The following is a 23,812-nucleotide window of genomic DNA, read 5'->3' on the forward strand; positions in this document are numbered from 1 at the left end:
TAGAATGGTCTCAAACTCCTGACCTCAGGTGATCCACCTGCCTCGGCCTCCCAAAGTGCTGGGATTACAGGCATGAGCCACCATGCCTGGCCGCTACTGTATCTTTTTAAATGAAAGTACTTGTGTTTTTTTTTTTTTTTTTTCAAAGGATATCTGGGTGATCTATGATGTGACTGTTACCATCTAAGGGTTTTTTTGTTTGTTTGTTTGTTTTTGAGACAGAGTCTCTGTCGCCCAGGCTGGAGTGCAGTGGCGTGATCTTGGCTCACTGCAACCTCCACCTCCTGGGTTCAAGCAGTTCTCCTGCCTTAGCCCTCCCGAGTAGCTGGGATTACAGGCACCTGCCACCATGCCTGGCTAAGTTTTGTATTTTTAGTAGATATGGGGTTTCACCATGTTGTCCAGGCTGCTCTTGAACTCCTGACCTTAGGTGATTCGCCTGCCTCGGCCTCCCAAAGTGCTGGGATTACAGGTGTGAGCCACCCCCGCCCAGCCTCATGAGCTAAGGTGTTTTTTTTTTTTTTTTTTGAAGACAGTTTCGCTCTTTCCCAGGCTGGAGTGCAGTGGTGCAATCTCAGCTCACTGCAACCTCTGTTTCCCGGGTTCAAGCGATTCTCCTGCCTCAGCCTTCTGAGTAGCTGAGATTACAGGCGCCTGCTACCCCACCCAGCTAATTTTTGTATTTTTAGTAGAGACGGGGTTTCACCATGTTGGTCAGGCTCATCTCGAACTCCTGACCTTAAGCGATCCACCTGCCTTGGCCTCCCAAAGTGCTGGGATTACAGGCGTGAGCCACCGTGTGCGGCCTACCCTGTCTCTTAAAAAACAACAACAACAGAAATTCCTAAATCTTAAAAATGGAAGGCAAAAACTCTAAGCTTTGAGAGATTAGGGGACTTGCCCAAAGCAACATTTGTAGGATTTTATTACACCTCTCCCTTTATTTATTTATTTTTTTAGAGTCAAGGTCTCCCTCTGTCACCAATCTTTGGGGCCAAGCATTTCTCCTGCCTTAGCCTCCTGAGTAGCTGGAACTACAGCTGTACACCAGCTGGCTAACATTTAAATTTTTTGTAGAGACAGGGTTCTGCCATGTTGCCCAGATTGGTCTCAAACTCCTGGGCTCAAGCAATCCTCCTGCCTCAGCTTCCCAAAGTGCTGAGATTACAGGTGTGAGCCACTGCACCGAGCCCCCTCCCTTTATTTTTGTTTTTATTTTTAAATTTTAAGTTCTGGGGCCCCTCCCTTGAAATAAATGGAGACGTAATATATACACAAGATCATGCTGTGTATTTTAAGGCAATAGTCCCCAACCCTTTTAACACTAGGGACCAGTTTTGTGGAAGATGGTTTTTCCACAGGGGCAGGGGATGATTTTGAGATGAAACTGTTCCACTGGCCGGGCACGGTGGCTCACGCCTGTAATCCCAGCACTTTGGGAGGCCAAGGCGGGCGGATCACGAGGTCAGGAGATCAGACCATCCTGGCTAACATGGTGAAACCCCTCTCTACTAAAAATACACAATAATTAGCTGGGCGTGGTGGAGGGCGCCTGTAGTCCCAGCTACTCCGGAGGCCGAGGCAAGAGAATGGCATGAAACCTGGGAGGCGGAGCTTGCAGTGAGCTGAGATCGCACCACTGTACTCCAGCCTGGGGGACAAAGTGAGACTCCGTCTAAAAAAAAAAAAAAAAAAACAAAAACTGTTCCACCTCAGATCGTTATGCATGTTAGGTTCTCATAAAGAGCGTACAACCTACATCCCTTGCCGTGCGCAGTTCCTAGTAGGGTTTGTGCTTCTATGAGAACCTAATGCTGCACCTGATCTAACAGGTGGGGCTTAGGTGCTGATGCTCACACAGCTTCTGTTGTGCAGTCTGGTTCCTAACAGGCCTGTTTTTTTTTTTTTTTTTTTTTTTTATTAGACGGAGTCTCGCTTTGTCACCAGGCTGGAGTGCAGTGGCGCAATCTCAGCTCACTGCAACCTCTGCCTCCCGGGTTCAAGCGATTCTCCTGCCTTAGCCTCCCATGTAGTTGGTACTACAGGCGCACACCATGATGCCCAGCTAATTTTTGTGTTTTTAGTAGGGACAGGGTTTCACCATGTTGGCCAGGATGGTCTCGATCTCCTGACCTTGTGATCCGCCCACCTCGGCCTCCCAAAGTGCTGGGATTACAGGCGTGAGCCACTGCGCCCGGCCCCCTAACAGGCTTGCTTTATGGAATACAGTCACAGACAGTACTTCCCCTTCAGGATATCTTTTTGTAACCTTGATTTTGGCTTGCTAAAATAGGAGGTCTATTTTCTTTGTTTTTAATGTATGTGGTTCTGTACTTAGTGGTGTGAAATCTACGTAAATGTTAAATCCTCGGTTATTTATTTATTTTGAGACAGAGTCTCACTCTGACACCCAGGCTGGAAAGCAGTGGCATGATCTTGGCTCAACTGTAACCTCCACCTCCCAGGTTCGAGTGATTCTCCTGCCTCAGCCTCCTGAGTAGCTAGGATTACAGGCGTGCATCACTACACCTGGCAAATTTTTGTATTTTTTTTTTTTAGTAGAGATGGGGTTTCACCATGTTGGCCAGGCTGGTCTCGAACTCCTGACCTTAGGTGATCTGCTCGTCTTGGCCTCCCAAAGTTTTGGGATTACAGCATGAGCCACTGCGCCCCGCCTTATTTATTTTTTTGAGACAGGTTCTAGCTCTCGCCCAGGCGGAAGTGCAGTGGTGCCATCATGGCTCATTGTAACCTCAAGTTCTCAGGCCCAGGTGATCCTCCTATCTCAGCCTCCTGAGTAGCTGGGACCACAGGCATGCGCCACTATGCCCAGCAAAATTTTTGTTTCACTCTGTTGCCCAGGGTGGGGTGCAGTGGCAGGATCTCGGCTCAATGCAACCTCTGCCTCTTGCGTTCAAGCGATTCTCATGCCTCAGCCTCCCGAGTAGCTGGGATTATAGGCATGCGCCACTACACCTGGCTAATTTTTGTATTATTGGTAGAGATGGGGTTTTGTCATGTTGGCCAGGCTGGTCTCGAACTCCCGATGTCAGGTGATCCATATACCTTGGCCTCCCGAAGTGCTGGAATTATAGGCATAAGCCACTGCGCCTAGCTTTTTTGTTTGTTTGTTTTTGTTTTGTAGGGACAGAGGTTTTACCTGTTGCCCAGGATGGCCTTGAATTCCTGACCTCAAACAATTTGCACTCCTTGGCCTCCCAAGGTGCTGGGATTACAGGAGTGAACCACTATGCCCGGCTGATTTTTTAAATTATTATTGTTTGTGTGTGTGTGTGTTGCAGGATCTTACCCTGTCACCCAGGCTGGAATGCAGTGGTGTGATCTCGGCTTACTGCAACCTCCGCCTCCCAGGTTCAAGTGATTGTCCTGCCTCAGCCTCCCGAGTAGCTGGGATTATAGCTGTGTGCCACCACGCCTGGCTAATTTTTGTATTTTTGGTAGAGATGGGGTTTCATCATGTTGGCCAGGCTGGTCTCGAACTCCTGACCTTAGGTGATCCACCCGCCTGGTCCTCCCAAAGTGCTGGGATTACAGGTGTGAGCCACTGTGACCAGCTTAGTTTAGTTTTTTTTTTTTTTTTTTTTTTTTTGAGACGGAATCTCGCTCTGTCACCAAGGCTAGAGTGTGGTGGCACAATCTCAGCTCACTGCAAGCTCCACTTCCCAGGTTCACGCCATTCTCCTGCCTCAGCCTCCCGAGTAGCTGGGACTACACGCGCCTGCCACCATGCCTGGCTAATTTTTTTTGTGCATTTTAAGTAGAGATGGGATTTCACTGTGTTAGCCAGGATGGTCTCGATCTCCTGACCTCGTGATCTGCCCGCCTCGGCTTCCCAAAATGCTGGGATTACAGGCACGAGCCACCGTGTCCAGCCTGGTTTGGTATTTTTATGAGTCTGGGTTGTTTATGAAAACTTGTCACAGCTGTTAACCTTAACTTTTTTTTTTTTTTTCTGAGATGGAGTCTCGCTCTGTCACCCAGGCTGGAGTGCAGTGGCGCGATCTCGGCTCATTGCAACCTCTGCCTCCCAGGTTAAAGTGATTTTGCTGCCTCAGCTTCCTGAGTAGCTGGGACTACAGGCATGCTCCATCTCGCCTGGCTAATTTTTGTATTTTAGTAGAGACGGGGTTTCACCATATTGGCCAGGCTGGTCTCGAACCCCTGGCCTCAAGTGATCCACCTGCCTTGGCCTCCCATGCCTGGCAACCTTAACTTTTTATTTGCTGGTAATTATTTGTGTTTGCATTCATGTGGAAATTCGAAGTTCTCATTAACATTTAAAGATTCTTACATAGATTGCTTGTAATTTAACCCTGAAGTTGTGTCAAGTGACTATAAAATGTCAATTTGTTTCATTTACTTATTTATTTATTTATTTTAGTGATAGGATCTGACTCTGTTGCTAAGGCCAGAGTGCAGTGCTGCAAATATGGCTCACTGCAACCTCTGTCTCTCAGGTTTAAGCCATCCTCCCACCTCAGCCTCTCAAGTAGTTGGAACTACTGGTGTGCCCGACAGTGCCTGCCTAGTTTTTTTGTATTTTCAGTAGATGTGGAGTTTTGCCATGTTGATCTTGCTCATGGCCTCGAGTGATCCACCCCACCTAGGCCTCTGGTGTTACAGGCGTGAGCCACTGTGTCCAGCCCGAAAATGTCAGTTTCGTGCCATGATTAATAGCTAACTACATTTTGGGAATGGAATAAAATTCATTCTATAATGAAGTCTTTGTAAAACTCATTAGTTGTGGTATGAGGCTTGTCGGCAATATAAGTGAAAGTGGTTTATTTTTATTAACTGTATCAGAACTTTAGAATGTTGGTCTCCTGAAGCCATTGCCTTGAGAGGCTTTATTGAACAGTGTTGCCAATGGTCAATTTTTTTTTTTTAATTTCCTTTTTTTTTGAGACTGAGTCTTACCCTGTTGGCCAGGTTGGAGTATAGTGGTATGGTCATGGCTCATTGCAGCCTCAACATCCCGGGCTCAAGCAGTCCTCCTACCTCAGTCTCCCGAGTAGCTGGAACTACAGGTGCATGCCACCATGCCTGGCTTTTGTATATTTTGTAGAGACAGGGTTTAGCCATGTTGCCCAGGCTGGTCTCAAACTCTCAAATTTAAATGATCCACCCACCTAGTTTCCCCAAAGTGCTTTAATTACATGTGTGAGGCACCGTGGCTGGCCAGGTCAAATATTTTTCGTTGACATTTTTCATATTGCTTTTTAAAGTCATGTTAAAAATATTCTTAATAATTTTTCTAAGTGGAATTAATTTTGATTATAATTTTAGTTTTTTTTATAAAGGGTGGGTTTTGAAACAAGTACTGCATTTTTCTTTTCGGGTTTGTAAACATTTGCTGTGGACTTTGTGCAGTTAACTATTTTCATTCCTGAAACACATTTTGAAATCAGGAACTGAAGACTAAATGTCTTTTCACTGAAGCTTGAGCAGATTATAGAAACAGGAGTTCTTTTTTTTTTTTTTTGGTAGAAATGGGGGTTTGTTATGTTGCCCAGGCTGGCCTCCAGCTTCTGGGCTTGAACTGTCCTCCTGCCTCAGCCTCTGGTCTGGAGAGTTCTTTATGGCCTCTTTGAGAACTTTTACTTTACACACGATTCTATCTAGCTTTCTTTTCTGATATACATATTGGTAGCAAGTAGAAAAGAGTAGAAAAGTAATATTTTCAGAGGCAGATATATTAACAGCAATGAGAAATAACAGTAGCGTGATAGAAAGTTGAAAGACTTAGCTGGGTGCGGTGGCTCACGCCTGTAATCCCAGCACTTTGGGAGGCCAAGGAGGGTGGATCACTTGAGGTCAGGAGTTCGAGACCAGTCTGGCCAACCTGGTGAAACCTCATCTCTACTAAAAATACAAAAAAATTAGCTGGGCGTGGTGGTGTGCGCCTGTAGTCCCAGCTACTTGGGAGGCTGAGGCAGGAGAATTGCTTGAACCCAGGAGGCAGAGGTTGCAGTGAGCCGAGATCAGGCCACTGCATTCCAGCCTGATGACAGAGGGAGACTCAGTCTTAAAAAAAAAAACCAAAAAAAAAAAAAACCAGGTTTGGGGCTGGGCAGGCGCCTGTAATCCCAGCTACTTGGGAGGCTGAGGCAAGAGAATCGCTTGAACCCGGGAGGCGAAGGTTGCAGTGAGCTCAGATTGTGCCACTGTGCCCCAACCTGGGCCACAGAGCGAGACTGTCTCAAAAAAAAAAAAAAAAAAGTTTGGAAGACTGGTGGCTGGGCATGGTGGCTCACGCCTGTAATCCCAACACTTTGGGAGGCTGAAGAAGACAGATTACCTGAGCCCAGGAGTTCAAGTCCAGCCTGGGCAACACAGGGAAACCCCATCTCAACAAAAAATATTAATACGAAAAATTTAGCCGGGCATGGTCACGCACTTCTGTAGTCTCAGCTACTTGGGAGGCTGAGGCAGGTGGTTCACTTAAGTCTGGACATCGAGGTGAGCCATGATTGCACCACTGCACTCCAGCCTGGGCGTTAAAATGAGACCTTGTCTCAAAAAACAAAATAGAGACTGGAGAATTACTAAAAAACAGACACAAGAGCTCAACAACTATACCATTCTGGGAGGTTTTTTTTTTGTTTTTTGTTTTTTTTTTTGAGATGGAGTTTCACTCTTGTCACCCAGGCTGGAGTGCAATGGCGCCATCTCTGCTCACTGTAGCTCCGCCTCCCGGGTTCAAGCAATTCTCCTGCCTGACTCCTGAGTAGCTGAGATTACAGATGTTGGTCACCACACCCGGCTAATTTTTGTATTTTTAGTAGAGACAGGATTTCCCCATATTGGCCAGGCTGGTCTCGAACTCCTGACCTCAGGTGATCCGCCTGCCTCAGCCTCCCAAAGTGCTGGGACCACAGGCGTGAGCCACCGCACCTGGCTTTTTTTTTTTTGACATAGAATCTTGCTCTATTGCCCAGGCTGGAGTGCAATGGTACAATCTTGGCTCACTGCAACCTCTGCCTCCCAGCTTCAAGCGATTTTCCTGCCTCTGCCTCCTGAGTAGCTGGGATTACGGGTGCCTGCCACCACACCTGGCTAATTTTTGTATTTTTAGTAGAGATGGGGTTTTGCCATGTTGGCCAGGCTGGTCTTGAATTCCTGCTCCTGACCTCAGATGATCCACCCGCTTAGGCCTCCCAAAGTGCTGGGATTACAGGCGTGAGCCACCACTCCCCGCCTGGGAGTTTTGACTGTAAGTTTATAGCTGTATACCTTAGGCCCTAAGGGCATTACTGTGTTATAGCACAGTGTAGTTAATTAATGTGCTCATAATGGTGACTCATAACATCAGGTTAAATGATTTTTTATATCTCCCAAAGAAGTATTTTTCAATCTGCAGGTCATGACCCCTTAGTAGATTGTGAAATCACATTAGTGGATTATGACAAGCATTTTTAGAAAAATGAAAAAGAATAAGAAGTGTTAGGACGCATCGTATTGTTGAAATAATGGTTTTTAAGATGGAGTTTTGCTCTTAGTTGCTGAGGCTGGAGTGCAATGGCCCGATCTGCCTCCTGGGTTCAAGCGATTCTCCCACCTCAGCCTCCTGAGTAGCTGGGATTACAGACATGCACCACCACGCCTGGCTAATTTTGTATTTATCTTTAGTAGAGACGAGGTTTCTCCATGTTGGTCAGGCTGGTCTCGAACTCCTGACCTCAGGTGATCCGCCTGCCTTGGCCTCCCAAAGTGCTGGGATTACAGGCATGAGCCCCTGCACCCGGCCTAACTTTTGTATTTTTAGTGGAGATGGGGTTTCACCATGTTGGCCAGGATAGTCTTGATCTCTTGACCTCGTAATCCGCCCACCTCGGCCTCCCAAAGTGCTGGGATTACAGGTGTGAGCCACTGCACCCAGCTGCCAAGAATTGTTTTAAGTTTTGGTTTGAGTTAATGTATATATACTGCATTGTAATTCAAAATGTAATTTTTGGCCAACTCTAGGCACATTGCCTATGGACTAGTCCTGCTCTGCCACGAGCACAACGGTTCAATGAATTTTTTTTTTTTTTTTTTGGAGACAGGGCTCTGTCACCAACGCTAGAATGCAGTGGTGCAGTCTCGGCTCACTGCAACCTCTGTCTCCTGGGCTCAAGCGATCCTCCCACCTTAGCCTTACTGAGTAGCTGGGAGTACAGGAGCACGCTACCATGCTTGGCTAATTTTTGTATTTTTTGAAGAGATGAGGTTTTGCCGTGTTGTTCAGGCTGGTCTTGAACTCCGGAGCTCAGATGATCCACCCACCTTGGCGTCCAAAAATGCTGGGATTACAGGGATGAGCCACTGCGCCTAGCCAAAAAAAATTTTTTTAAGTAATTTTTTATTACTTACTATAGTCAAAAAAGTTACTGCTTTAGAACCACAGAAACGCAGTAAAAGGATTGAGGAAGAGTTTTGAGGTTATATCTAAGCTAGGGTTGTCAGATTTGGCAAATAGAAATATGGGACACTCAGTTAAATTTGAATTTTTGATGAACATTGACTAATATTTTATTATGATTGTGTATTAAATTGCATAGAAGAAAGTTATCTAAAGTTGAAATTTATCTGGCAACTCCAGTCTAAGCTGGAATCATGGTTCACTTTTTTTTTTCTTTTGAGTTGGAGTTTTGCTGTGTTGCCCAGGCTGGAGTGCAATGGTGCGATCTTGGCTCGCTGCAACCTCCACCTCCTGTGTTCAAGTGATTCCCCTGCCTCAGCCTCCCGAATAGTTGGGATTACAGGCACCCACCACCATGCCCAGCTAATTTTTATATTTTTAGTAGAGACGGGGTTTTCGCCATGTTGTTCAGGCTGGTCTTGAACTCCTGACCTCAGGTGGTCCGCCCACCTCGGCCTCCCAACGTGCTGGAATTATAGGCATGAGCTACTGCGCCTGGCCCTGGTTCACTCTTTAGTAACTAAAATTTAAGCTCTATGAAAGCAGGAACTTTGTTTTGTTCACTATTGATTGTATCCCTATTTCTTGGATGGTTGGCACTTACTACTTGGTCACATGTTTGAATGGGCAAGTTACTCAGCCACTCTCAGGCTTAGTTTCTTTACCTATTAAAAGAGAAAGAATATCTTCCTTGGCTGGGCGCGGTGGCTCACGCCTGTAATCCCAGCACTTTGGGAGGCTGAGGCGGGTGGATCACGAAGTCAGGAGATCGAGACCAACCTGGGCAACATTGTGAAACCTCATCTCTACTAAAATACAGAAAATTAGCTGGGCATGGTGGCGTGCATCTGTAGTCCCAGCTACTCGGGAGGCTGAGGCAGGGGAATCGCTTGAACCCAGGAAGTGGAGGTTGCAGTGAGCTGAGATTGCGCCACTGCACTCCAGCCTGGGTGACAGAGCAAGACTCTGTCTCAAAAAAAAAAGAATACCTTCTTTAAAAAGTGAGATACTAAAGTCTTAATATTTTCTGTTTTTATGTATTTATTTTTTGAGATGGGATCTTTCTGTATTGCCCAGGTTGGAGTACAGTATTGTTGTGATCATGGCTTATTGCAGCCTTTAACTCCTGGGTTCAAGTGATCCTCCCACCTCAGCCTCCTGAGTAGCTGGGACCACAGGCACATGCACCATCACACCCTGCAATTTTTTTTTTTTTTTTTTTTGAGACACCGTCTCGCTTTGTCACCCAGGCTGGAGTGCGTGGTGCAATTTCTGCTCACTCCAACCTCCACCTCCCGAGTTCAGGCAGTTCTCCTGCCTCAGCCTCCCGAGTAGCTTGGGACCACATGCGTGCGCCATCATGCCTGGTTAATTTTTTGTATTTTTAGTAGAGACAGGGTCTTACCATGTTGCCCAGGTTGGTCTCAAACTCCTGAGCTCAAGTGATCTGCCTGCCTTGTCCTCCTAAAGTGCTGCACCCTACAATTTAAAAAAAATTTTGTAGAGACAGTCTCGCTGTTACCCAGGCTGGTTTTGAACTTCTGCCCTCAAGTAGTCCTCTTGCCTTGGCCTCCCAAAGTGTTGGGATTAAGGCCATGAGCTAGCACACCCAGCCTAAATTCTTCTTATATTCTGTTCTTGGCACATAGTAGATGTTCAACAATGTAGAGTCAAATGCATTTGGAGTTGGAATGGCTCTGGTGTTTTTTTTTTTTTTTTGAACCAGAAACACGTGCACTTTATTGAATACCATTGTAGAAAAGTGTGTGAGGATAGAGGGCTGATACAGGAATTGGCTCTGGGGGCAGGGTGAGGAATGGAGGGCGGATGGAGTACATGGGCATCAGATCATGGACAGAGCTCCTGGCCTAGATGATGCTTCCTGATCTATTGATAGACTTGAAAGATCAACACTGGGATGATGCTGAGCAGAATTGTCATGATGATGTGCACAATCAGGGCCCAGATGTTCAGGCACTTGGTGGTGAAGGCATAGGCCTGGGCCCTGGTCAGGTCGCCAACCATCTTCCTGTCCCTAGACTTCACGGAGTAGGCCAATGCTATGAAGCCCAGGCAGCAGGAGTTCACGAAGTGGTTGTTGAACAGGGACCAGACAACATGGTTGGGCACGGAGTTCTCGACGTGGGTGTGGATCACGGTGGACATCGGGGGAGCAGGGTTGTGGGGTGCCCCCAGCACAGCCACCTCTTGCTCCTCCTTGAGCATCTCATAGTTAGGGGGATGGCCAATGTTGGCAGGAGGGAAGAGGTTTGGACAGTGTGGTTCATAGTGTCCAGGGAGGACCAGCTATGGTCGGGTTGCTGGGATGGTTCTCAGTGGGCCCTCCCTTTCCCTGGTAGTTTGGATTTCTCTGGCTCTGGTGGTTTTTTAGTACACATTCTATTTACGGATGAAGAAATTGAGACCAAGAGGGTTATTTGCCAGAGTGTCTCATCATTGGCTGCATAACTAGCATTAAAATCTGATGTACTTTTGTTTCTAATACATTTCTTTCTTTCTTTTTTTTTTTAAGATGGAGTCTCGCTCTGTTGCCGAGGCTGGAGTGCAGTGGGGCAATCTCAGCTCATTGCAACCTCCACCTCCTGGGTTCAAGCTATTCCCCTGTCTCAGCCTCCCAAGTAGCTGGGACTACAGGCACCTGCCACCACAGCCGGCCAGGTTTTGTATTTTAGTAGAGATGGGGTATCACCATGTTGGCCAGGCTGGTCTCGAACTCATGACCTCAGGTGATCACCTGCCTCGGCCTCCCAGTGCTGGCATTACAGGCATGAGCCACCGTGCCTGGCCTTTCTCTGTCGTTTCTTTTCTTTTTCTTCATCCGTCCTCTCCTTCTTTTCTCTCCTCCCTGCTGCCTCCTCCCCTTCTCCCTTCTTTCCTTCCTTTCTCTCCCTCTTTTTATTTCTTCCTTTTTCTTTCTCTGTCTCTCCCAACCCTTCCTCTCTCTCTCTCCCTTTCTTCCTCCCTCCCCTTCTCTCTCCCCCTCCCCACCTTATCTCTCCCCCTTCCCTTTTGTTCCTAAGAGACAGGGTCTCCTTACGTTGCTGAGGCTGACCTTGAACTCCTGAGACCAGATGATTCTGCCTCCTTAGTAGCTGGGACTACACCCACCTCCCGTTGTCATTTGTTTATTTATTTATGTATTTATTTTGGAGACAGAGTCTTCCTCTGTTGCTCAGGCTGGAGTGTAGTGGCACGATCATAGCTTACTGTAACCTCGAATTCTTGGGCTCAAGCAGTCATCCCACCTCAGCTTGCTGAGTACCTGGGGCTACATGTGTGTACCACCATGTCCGGCTAATTACTTTTCTTATTTTTATTTTTCGGAGACAGGATCTTGCTCTGTTGCCCAGGCTGGTGTCAAACTCCTGGGCTCAAGTAAACCTCCTCCCTTGGCCTCCCAAAGTGTTGGGAGGGATTACAGGCGTAAGCCACTGCACCCAGCCTCCTCTTTCTTCCCATTTAACTCCTAACCACACCGAACTTTCTGTCTGCAGGGAGGAGCATTGGTCAACAGTTCACAAAACAGCTAGGCATGATGGCGTGCACCCATAGTCCCAGCTACTTGGGGAGCTGAGGTGGGAGGATCGCTGGAGCCCAGGAGTTCAAGGCCCTGGGCAACACAGCAAGACCTCATGTCTGGCTGGGCCCGGTGGCTCACGCCTGTAATCCCAGCACTTTGGGAGGCTGAGGTGGGTGGATCACCTGAGGTCAGGAGTCCGAGACCAGCCTGGCCAACATGGTGAGACCCCGTGTCTACTAAAAGTACAAAAATTAACCAGGCACGGTGGCGCGCTCCTGTAATCCCAGCTACTCGCGGGGGCTGAGACAGGAGAATCTCTTGAACCTGGGAGGCGGAGGTTGCAGTGAGCCAAGATCACGCCACTGCACTCCAGCCTGTGTGACATAGTGAGGCTCTTATCTCAAAAAAAAAAAAAAAGTCATCTGTACTATTGCATGTTGGTAGTTTCTTTCTGCTTATTGTTGAGTAGTAGTCTATTGTATGCATGTACCAGTTTGTTCATCTAGTGGTGGACATTGAGTTAGCAGGTTTTGGCTATTAAAAATAAAGCTGGAGTCCGGGTGCAATGTCTCACGCCTGTAATCCCAGCACTTTGGGAGGCCGAGGCAGGCGGATCACCTAAGGTTGGGAGTTTGAGACCAGCCTGACCAACATGGAGAAACCCCATCTCTACTAAAAATACAAAATTAGCTGGGCATGGTGGCGCATGCTGTAATGCCAGCCAGGAGGCTGAGGCAGGAGAATTGCTTGAACCCGGGAGGCAGAGGTTGCGGTGAGCCAAGATTGCACCATTATACTCCAGCCTGGGCAGCAAGAGTGAAACTCCGTCTCAAAAAATAAATAAATAAATAAAAAATAAAGCTGGTATGAATATTTATTTACAGGTTTTGTGTGAACATATGATTTTATTTCTCTTGGTTGGAATGCATAGAAATGAGATTTCTGGGTTTTGTGGCAAGTGTTTATTTTTCCAGGGTACATATAATCCTGTGAGTGTTTATTTAATTTTAAAAGTAATTGCTAAACTGTTTGTTAAAGTGACTGTACTATATTTTCTTCCCCTAGCAGTGTATGAATTTTTTTTTTGAGACAGGGTCTTGCTCTGTCACCCAGGGTGGAGTGCAGTGGTGCAATATTGTCTCACTGCAACATTGACCTCTTGGGCTCAAGTGATCCTCCTGCCTCAGCCTCCTGGCTGGGACCACAGGCATGTACCACCACACCTGGTAATTTGCTTGGATTTTTAATAGAGAAGAGGTCTCACTATGTTGCCCTGGCTGGTGTTGAACTCCTGGGCTCAAGTGATTCGTCTACCTCAGCCTCCCAAAGTGCTGGGATTACAGATACGAGCCCCTGTACCTGGCCTCATTGTGGTTTTAATTTGCATTTCCCTAATGCCCAGTGATATTGAGCATCTTTTCATGTGTTTATTTGACATTCATACCATCTTTGGTGATGAGAAACTACGTTTATGCATTGCTTAATGATGGGGATGTGTTCTGAGAAATTTTTTCGATGATCTCATCATTGTACAAATATAGAGTATACTTACACAAGTCTAGATGGTATACCTACTAGACACATAGGCTGTGGTACAGAGTATTACTCTTAGGCTACAAATCTGTATAGCATGTTGCTGTACTGAACACTGTTGGCAGTTGTAACATAATGTTAAGTATTTGTGAATCTAAACATATCTAAACACAGAAAAGGTGAGTAAAAATACAGCGTAAAAGATAAAAGTGGTGTATCTGAATAGGTCACTTACCATGAATGGAGCTTGCAGGACAGGAAGTTGCTTGGGATGAGTCATTTATGAGTGGTGTGTGAATGTGCAGGCCTAGGACATTACTGTATGCTACTGTAGACAAACACTGAACAGTTAGGATACACTGAATTGATAAATATCTTTCTTATTTTGCTTTTTGAGACGGAGTCTCGCTCTATTGCCCAGGCTGGAGTGTAATGGCGTGATTTTGGCTCACTGCAGTCTCTGCCTTCTGGGTTCAAGTGATTCTCCTGCCTCAGCCTCCTGAATAGCTGGGATTACAGGTGCGTGCCACCACACCTGGCTAATTTTTGTATTTCTAGTAGAGATGGGGTTTCACCATGTTGGCCAGGCTGGTCTTGAACTCCTGACCTCAGGTGATCCACCTGCCACGGCCTCCCAAAGTGCTGGGATTACAGACGTGAGCCACCGCACCCGGCCAGAGATGAGGTCTTGCTGTATTGCCCAGGGCGTTGAACTCCTGGGCTCCAGCAGTGCTCCCACCTCAGCTTCCCAAGTAGCTGGGACTATGGGTGCACGCCATCGTGCCTAGCCGTTTTGTGAACTCTTGACCGATGCTCTTCTCTGCAGACAGAAAGTTCAGTGTGGTTAGGAGTTAAGACTTGTAACCTCTGACCTCAAGTGATCTGCCAACCTTGACCTCCCAAAGTGCTGGGATTACAGGTGTGAGCCACCGCGCCTGGTCAAAAATATCTTTCTTTAAGAGTAAATTTACCTTAACTTACTGGTTGATCTTGTATATAGGTCTGTTGTTAATTGAAACATGCAGGCTGGGCACGGTGGCTCACGCCTGTAATCCCAGCACTTTGGGAGGCCGAGGCAGGCGGATCACGAGGTCAGGAGATCGAGACCATTCTGGCTAACACGGTGAAACCCCGTCGCTACTAAAAATACTAAAAATTAGCCGGGCATGGTGGCGGGCGCCTGTAGTCCCAGCTACTCGCGAGGCTGAGGCAGGAGAATGGCGTGAACCTGGGAGGCGGAACTTGCAGTGAGCCGAGATCGCGTCACTGCACTCTAGCCTGGGCGACAGAGCGAGACTCCATCTCAAAAATCAAATAAATAAATAAATAATTGAAACATGCGGTGCATGTGTTTATTTGGGATCTGACTTGTTTGGAAATATTTGCATTATCTTCTAGATTTAGAGCATCTTGACAGTAGGAGCAAGTGTCTTGTACAACTTTGTATGCTTAGTAAGTTATCAATTAACTTGTTGTGGCCAGGCACAGTGGCTCACGACTGTAATCCCAGCACTTTGGGAGGCCGAGGTGGGCAGATCACCTGAGGTCAGGAGCTCAAGACCAGCATAGCCAACGTGGTGAAACCCTGTGTTTGTTTATTTATTTATTTATTTTTTGGAGACGGAGTCTCGCTCTGTCGCCCAGGCTGGAGTGCAGTGGCGTGATCTCGGCTCACTGCAACCTCCGACTCCCAGGTTCATGCCATTCTTCTGCCTCAGCCTCCCAAGTAGCTGGGACTACAGGCGCCTGCCACCATGCCCAGCTAATTTTTTTATTTTTAGTACAGACGAGGTTTCACCGTGTTATCTGGGATGGTCTCGATCTCCTGACCTTGTGATCCGCCCACCTTGGCCTCCCAAAGTTCTGGGATTACAGGCGTGAGCCACCACACTTGGCCTACCCCGTGTTTATTACAAATACACAAATTGGCCATTTGTGGTGGCACATCTATAGTCTCAGTGACTCAGAAGGCTGAGGCAGGAGAATCTCTAGAACCCGGGACGCAGAGGTTGCAGTGAGCAGAGATTGTGCCACTGTACTTCAGCCTGGGCGACAGAGTGAGACTGTGTCTCAAAATAATAATTTGTTGAATATGTGACTATTGGTTTAATTTTTATGAGATGGAGTCTCACTCTGTTGCCCAGGTTGGAGTACAGTGGTGTGCAGTGGTGCAATCTTAGCTCACTGCAACCTCCGCCTCCTGGGTTCAGGTGATTCAGCCTCCCGAGTAGCTGAGTCTACAGGCATGCACTACTGTGCCTGACTAATTTTTGTATTTTTAGTAGAAATGGGGTTTCACCATGTTGGTCAGCCTGGTCTCAAACTCCTATTCTCAAGTGATCCACCTACCTCGACCTTCCAAAGTGGCGGGATTATAGGCGTGAGCCATGGCGCCCGACCAGACTATTGCTTTTGTTTGGTTTGGTTTGATGTTTTATGTTGTGTTGTGTTATGTTATGTTATGTTATGTTATGTTATGTTATGTTATGTTATGTTATGTTAAGACGGAGTTTGTCTCTTGTCGCCCAGGCTGGAGTGCAGTGGCATGATCTCAGCTTACTGCAACCTCTGCCTCTCAGGTTCAAGTGATTCTCCTGCCTTAGCCTCCCAAGTAGCTGGGATTACAGGCGCCCACCACCGTGCCTGGCTAATTTTTGTATTTTTAGTAGAGACAAGGTTTCACCATCTTGGTCAGGCTGTTCTCGAACTCCTGACCTCGTGATCCACCCACGTTGGCCTCCCAACGTGCTGGGATTACAGGCGTGAGCCACTGCGCCCGGCTGACTATTGGTTTTATTATTAAGCAGTAGCAGTTGACCCTGTCAAGGAAAAGCTGTCATGTAGAAAGCATGGCATTTATAGGCATACCACGTTTAATTCCCTCCCCTTTTTTTATTTTTGGAGTACCTCCTGCTTGTGAGGTTTGGGAATACAGTAGTGAATAAGCCAGATGAGGTCACTCTTTCTGGAGCTTATGTGGTAGTATAGACTAGGCAGAAAGTTCTCATTGCCCCTGCCACCTTATGGCATTGAGGTGTTTGAGATGCTGATGTTTACTTCTGTCTCATAAAATCTTGAAAGGAGTTCTTTTAGATGAGGAGAAAAACAAATGAACAAACAAAAAACCATCAGAAGAATGGGCCTGGATCATGTCTGTAAACCTCCCTACTTCATGGGGAGGCTGAAATGGGAAGGGCCAGGAGTTCAAGACCAGGCTGAGAAACATAACAAGACCCCATCTCTACAAAAAATATTTTTTAATTAATGGGGGATGGTAGCACACACCTGTAGTCGCAGCTACTCACGAGGCTGAAGCGAGAGGATTGCTTGAGCTCAGGAGTTAAAGATTGCAGGAGGTATTATCACAGCACTGCATTCCAGCCCCTCTTATCAGCAGTCTGGTATGTTGCTAAGGGTCTTGTTCTTTTTAGTGCTTCAAGGACAACCACTGGCTATGCACAGAAATAAGTATGTTTGAGAAGCTTACTGACCTCAGCTTGAAAAATTCATTAGGGTCATAATTAAAAAGGAGGGAAACAGGGTTGAGTGAACCGGACCCTACCGTGAGTTTATTCTCCCAGGGCATACATAATCTCATGTGATTACCACATAGTCCTGTTAGATAATCTGTTATCCTGTCCACATTTTACCCATGAGGAAATGAAGGCCCAGAGAGGTTAAGTGACCTCTTCAAATTCACTCAGAAGGTGGCAGAGATGAGTTATTATCATTGTATTTTGGATCTCTGGAAAGAAAGAAAACTAGTGATGGTATTAAAAAATATTAGTTTCTTTTAATCAACCAGGAACTTGAGTCACTAGCTTCTCTGGCTGAAGGACTATACTTCAACAGTATGAAAAATGGAAAAGAAAATGAGGAATTTTGGCTGGGTGCAGTGGCTAACACCTGTAATTCTACCACTTTGGGAAGCCAAGGGAGGAGGATCACTTGAGCTCAGGAATTCAAGATCAGCCTAGGCAACATAGTGAGGCCCCATCTCTACAAAAATAAATTAGCTGGGCACGGTGGTGCATGCCTATAGTCTCAGCTACTTGGGAGGCTGACTCAGGAGGGTCACTTGAACCCAGGAATTTGAGGTTGCAGTGAGCTATGATTGCGCCGCTGTATACCATCCCAGGCAACAGAGTGAGACCCTATCCCCCCACTGCCAAAAAAAAAATAAATAAATAAAATGAGGAATTTACATTTGTGACAGATAAGGAATTTAGGGAATTTAGTTATTTATAGTCTATAAATGCTATAAGAAGTCTCCATACCTTTTTTTATTTTTTTTGGAGACAGAGTCTTGCTCTGTCGCCCAGGCTGGAGTGCAGTGGTGTGATCTTGGCTCACTATAAGCTCCACCTCTCGAGTAGCTGGGACTACAGGTGCCCGCCACCACGTCCGGCTAATTTTTTTGTATTTTTAGTAGAGACGGGGTTTCACTGTGTTAGCCACGAAGGCCTCGATCTCCTGACCTCATGATCTGCCCGCGTCAGCCTCCCAAAATGCTGGGATTACAGGCTTGAATCACCGCACCCGGCCAGAAGTCTCCATACTTTTTAACCCAATCTAAAAGGGTAAGGAAATATATAAGAATGTCTTTATTATTAAATTTTTTTCTATATAAAACATTTCAGAAAATAAAGACTAGCATTTCTGAGCCAAGTGGTAGTAGTGGCCATTTTTTCTGAAGAAAAAAACACATTTAGCTATCTATGATGTGAAAAGAGGAGATGATGAATATTTTATTTATGTAATAAATGTTATGTCATAAAATACCGTTTATTGTGTGCCTATTAGGTTTCAGGAGAGCTGTGCCAAGAGCATTACTTGTATATCTTTTAAGCCTTACGACAGCCCAGCCTGTCAGGCTGGTAGTGCCATATCTATTTTACAGATGAGGAAGTGATGGATTGGAGAAATTAAGGAAATTGCCCTTAGGTCAAAGAGATAGGAAGTGACAAAGCTGAGATTTTTAATCTTGTGAGATTTCAAAGTCTTTGCTTTTTAATAACTGTGTTCCATTGCCTCTAATACAGAGATATGACAAAAACAAGTAAAAATCAGTGAAGAAGGCTGGAAGCAGTCGCTTAAGCCTGTAATCCCAGCAGTTTGGGAGGCGTGTGGATTGCCTGAGGTCAGGAATTTGAGACCAGCCTGGCCAACGTGACAAAACTCCGTCTCTACTAAAAATACAAAAAAGTTAGCCAGGCGTGGTGGCAAGCACCTGTAATCCCAGCTACTCAGCAGGCTGAGGCAAGGAGAATCGCTTGAACCTGGGAGGCGGAGGTTGCAGTGAGCTGAGATCGCTCCATTGCACGCCAGCCTGGGCAACAAAGCAAGACTCCATCTCAAAAAAAAAAATAAAATAAAATAATAATAATGAAGAAAACAATCCAGTCATTATTGTCAGCCATAAAATTTCTTCAATCAACCATGCGTTAGTCCTGGCAGTTCTCTATCAGTGAGTTTCAATCAAAAAGTTTGTTTATAATTCTTTTTTTTTAATTTTGAAATTTGGAAACAACATCATAAATAATGGTTAGTTTTCTGCAGCTCCCTATTTTGGCAGATGGTCTGTTGTTACTCATAATTAATTTGAACTAAAAAGTAGTGTACGATATCATGGGCTGTGAGTGTGTTTGCGACTTGATCTAAGAACCCATACACCACTTAGGATGCTTCTGTAGGAAAATTAGAGTATGGAACTCACTTTCCCTGTCTCAGTCCATGTTGGTAGGCTGCAGAGTCTGGGACTAGAAGGACACTGAACAAGACTTCAGCAGTACATGTTAGTCTTCCAGAGGGAAGGAATATAGTAGTTGAGGAAATAGTTCCTTTCCTCTGTGGCTTTAGGTAAATTCCTGGCTATGCTGTTTTATTTGGGCCAAACAATAATATCAGGAGGTTGTACATTTTATTCTTAATTACTGCGATACATTAATTTATCCATGGGTTTAACTTAGCCTACCTTTTGCTATTAGATTTCAACTCTACTTGTGTTGGGTTACCCCTCTGCTTAAAAATCACCCTATTCCCAAGCCCGAGGGAGTCTTTAACTTCAAAGCTTTCTATGACCTAATCCAAGGCCTGGCAAACTTTGTAAAGGGCCAGATAGTAAATTTGTTTTTTTGTTTTGTTTTGTTTTTGAGATGGAGTTTTGCTTTTGTCACCCAGGCTGGAGTACAATGGTGCCATCTTGGCTCACTGCAACCTCTGCCTCCCGGGTTCAAGCGATTCTCCTGCCTCAGCCTCTCAAGTAGCTGGGGTTATAGACATGTGCCACGACACTCGGCTAATTTTTTTGTATTTAGTAGAGATGGGGTTTCACCATTTTGGTCAGGCTGGTCTCGAACTCCTGACCTCAGATGATCCATCTGCCACAGCCTCCCAAAGTGCTGGGATTACAGGTGTGAACCACCGTGCCCAGCCCAATAGTAAATATTTTAGGCTTTGCAGGCCATATGCAGTCCCATTTTTTTGTGTATGTTTGCACGTTTTTCTTTACATATTTTAAAAGCTCTTTCTTTTTCTTTTTCTTTTTTTTTTTTTTTGAGACAGAGTCTTGCTGTGTTGCCCAGGCTGGAGTGCAGTGGTGCAATCTTGGCTCACTGCAACCTCTGCCTCCTGGGTTCAGGCGATTCTGCTGTCTCAGCTTCCTGAGTAACTGGGATTACAGGCGCATGCTGCCACACCCATCTAATTTTTGTATTTTTAGTAAAGATGGGGTTTCGCCACGTTGGCCAGGCTGGTCTCCTGATCTCAGGTGATCTGCCCACCTCTGCCTCTCAAAGTGCTGGGATTACAGGTGTGAGCCACCGTGCCTGACCTAAAAGCTCTTTACAATGTAAAAAATGTTCTGAGCTTTAAGCCATGTAAAAATAGGCCATAGGCCCCTGGGCATTTGCTGACCCTTGATAGAACTCCATTTTACCTTTCTGATCATGTTTCCCATTAACTCTTCAAAAATATGACCTCCATTTAAATCAAGATGGTCTCCTTCCTCACTGCTTGTGGAGGTCCAGTGCCCAGTGTCTGCCTCTTGCTTGCTCCTCCATCATTGTTCTGCCATTCGAGATCCTCATACTTACCGTTTAAGATCTAGCCCAAATTTTCCATGAAACTACTTCTAATAATTAAAAAGTTCCTGTAGAACTTAACCTTGTCTAGTACAAGTTAGCTTTCTTATTCAGTGGTAGCTTACTATAAATTACAAGAATAAAAAGATTACCATTTTCCCTCACACTGTTTTATGGAGAATGCCTAAAGTTACTTTTTCTTTTTACTATATGGCATCCTAATCCCCTTTCCCAAATCTGAATTTTGGGATTGGAAGCTTGCATTTGAGATTATGATTTGTCTTCCTTATTGTACACAGGAGCAGGGACTTCACAACTAGTATTCGCATCCCTGCTCCTTCATACTTTGTGATATAAGGCAAGTTATTTTCACTTATGCTTAAGTTTCTTCCCCTGTAAAAAGGGGATGGAAGAGGATTAAATGAATTAAACATGTAACACACTTAATGCCTGGCAAGTAATAAGTGCTCAGTAACTTTTAGCTGTTCTTATTAGCATGTTTGGAAACCAGTAGAAACTACACCAGCAAGTTAAGGTTGAAAAGTGGTATTGATGGGCTTGGGGTAGTACAGTATGAATGGATACAGTTTAGCGTTTCACTGAGTTTGTATATTCATTAATTCATTACACATTTGATGCTGTCAGGCTAGGACAGAGACAAAGATGAATGAAACATTATCTCTGCTTCCAGGTTACCCAGTGTAGTAGAGAAGGCAGGCATGCAGATAGTTTAAATTGGTAGCACTGGGAGGGGACTGCCATGGGTGGGCAGTGAAGAAAAAGGGCTTCAAAATGATGAGAGTTGAGATGGATCTTCAAGGATGATAAGCAGTTTTCAGTGAGGCCATGGAAGAGAGGAGGAAGTTCCAGGCGGGAAGAGTTTGTGCTAAAGTACAGGGATGGCTGGGCGCGGTGGCTCACGCTTGTAATCCCAGCACTTGGGGAGGCTGAGGCGGGCGGATCACGAGGTCAGGAGATCGAGACCACGGTGAAACCCCGTCCCTACTAAAAATACAAAAAATTAGCCGGGCGTGGTGGCGGGCACCTGTAGTCCCAGCTACTCGGAGAGGCTGAGACAGGAGAATGGCGTGAATCCGGGAGGCGGAGCTTGCAGTGAGCTGAGATCATGCCACTGCACTCCAGCCTGGGTGACAGAGCAAGACTCCATCTCAAAAAAAAAGAAAATAAATAAAGTACAGGGATGCTATACACATGGTGTATGTAGAAAAAATTTGGTTCACAGTGTGATAGAAGAATTGGAGGGGGTCCTCACTGAAAGTAAGGGAACACATTTGGAAGAATATGTTTCAGTTAGAAAATGAAATGAGCTTAAAGTAAACACTAATAAGGTTTTTAAAATGTAAAATTTCAACGTATTTAAAAAGAGAACAGTTGGATGAATCGTATGTACCTGTCACTCAGCTTTAGCAGTTATCAGTAAATGGCCAACGTTGTTTCAGCTATACTCCCCTCTCCTCCACCGATAGTCTTTTGAAGGGGAATACAATTGTTTTGTGGCCTCCAGAAAGGGATAAGTTTATGAGCAATGGGTAGATCATTGGGAGAGACTTGAGTTTCCTGTCAGGAAGCATTCTTGGTGCATAAGTCAGAGGTGATATGAATGCCGTGGAAGGTGGGTGGCTTACTGTCTGGAGAACTCGAGAAGATGGGAATGGGCACTGTACAGTACTGTGGCTACTTCCACACATGGTTCTTTAAATTTAAAATTATGTTGATTAAAATTTAAATATTTCAGTTCCTCAGCCATACTAACCATATTTCAAGTGCTTAGCTGCCACATGTGCCTAATGGCTGCAATATTGGACAACATGACATAGGACATTTTCATCACTGTACAAAGTTCTCTTGGACAGCATGGGACTAGAGCCCTAAGATCCTTTTCTACCTGAGTTGTTTGGATTTTTCGGTGTGTCTAGGTCAGATCTAGTTGTTTATGGCTTCATGACCAAACCTCTTACCCCTTTCTCTAGAGAGACTCAAGGGGTAAAGGCACTGAAAGGGTAAAACTTCATATGAAGAGTGTGGTGGTGGTGGTGGTGGTTTAAGACAGGGTCTCACTCTGTCAGACCACGCCGCTGGAGTCCAGTGGCATGATCCTGGCTCACTGCAGCGTCGACTTCCTGGGCTTAAGTGATCCTCCCACCTTAGCTCCCAAGTAACTGGAACTGTAGGCACGAGCCACCACACCTGCCTAATTTTTAAAATTTTCTGTAGAGATGAGGTTTCGCCATGTTGTCCAGGCTGGTCTCAAATTCCTGGACTCACCCTGGCCTCCCAGAGTGTTGGGATTGCAGGTGTGAGCCACTGCGACTGGCCTTTTTTTTCCTCCTTTGCTACTCTAGTGTATGCTGGAATATGAGGAAATAATTATGTTAGCTAGCAGTTATTAAGCACTTAATAACATACCAGGCACTGTTATAAGCTATGCGATCTGTATGGAATATTACTTAATTTCCACAACCTTATGAGAAGATACTATTTTTTTTTCTTTTGAGAAGGTACTATTTTTATCTTCATTTCATAGATGTTGAAATTGAAACACAGAGAGCTGAAGTCACAGGATTAAGGCCACAGAGCTGAGAAGTGATGGGGCCGGAATTTGAACCCAAGCAATTAATGCTGATATTAGTTCTTGTGTGAATGGTAATTGTTTTGAAACAATGATCCTAGGTGATTATATGACTGGATTAATCTGGCAGTTGTTGTGTGTGAATTTAGAGTTGCCTTCCCACCTCAGTTTTCTAAAAAAAAAAAACAAACTCTAGCTTTACTATGTTTGGGTTGTCATGGCCTACCCCCTCCTGCCACCTCATTTGACTCAACTTTTTAGGGAGAAAATATTCGATATGTGGTATAGGATTTCCCTTTCTAATAATAATTTCAACAACAAGAAGTCTGAAATGAGAAGAACAAAATGACTCACCTAAGTGAGTTAACCTTAAGAGGTGGAACTTGATTTCTAGATTTTAGTTAATTGTCTAACTGATGTACTAAATATTAGTTACTTAAGTATTAAAACAGGTAGACATAATAGTAGTTGGGGAGCTGCTGTAGAGGGGGTAGTTTGAGAAGGCTTCTCTCGGAGGTGACATTTAAGTTGGTAACTAACAAGAAAGGGGCAGCCATGTGAATAGCTGGAGGGAATAGCATTCTTACAGTTTTACTGGAAGGGGGTTAGAGGTATGTAGTACCCTTATGCCAAAGAAAATTAGT

General features: G+C 45.4%; 1 protein-coding gene and 1 pseudogene across 14 annotated transcripts in view; one reads left to right on the forward strand and one right to left on the reverse strand.

Moving 5' to 3' along the window:
- The window catches only part of ATXN2 (ataxin 2), a 150,947-nt gene that overhangs the window by 6,916 nt on the left and 120,219 nt on the right, over positions 1-23,812 (forward strand). The window lies entirely within an intron of this gene.
- On the reverse strand, positions 9,662-10,710 carry LOC131380828 (interferon-induced transmembrane protein 3-like; annotated as a pseudogene).

Source organism: Hylobates moloch, unplaced genomic scaffold (genome assembly GCF_009828535.3).
Source record: "Hylobates moloch isolate HMO894 unplaced genomic scaffold, HMol_V3 SCAFFOLD_12, whole genome shotgun sequence".
Lineage (NCBI taxonomy): Eukaryota > Metazoa > Chordata > Mammalia > Primates > Hylobatidae > Hylobates > Hylobates moloch.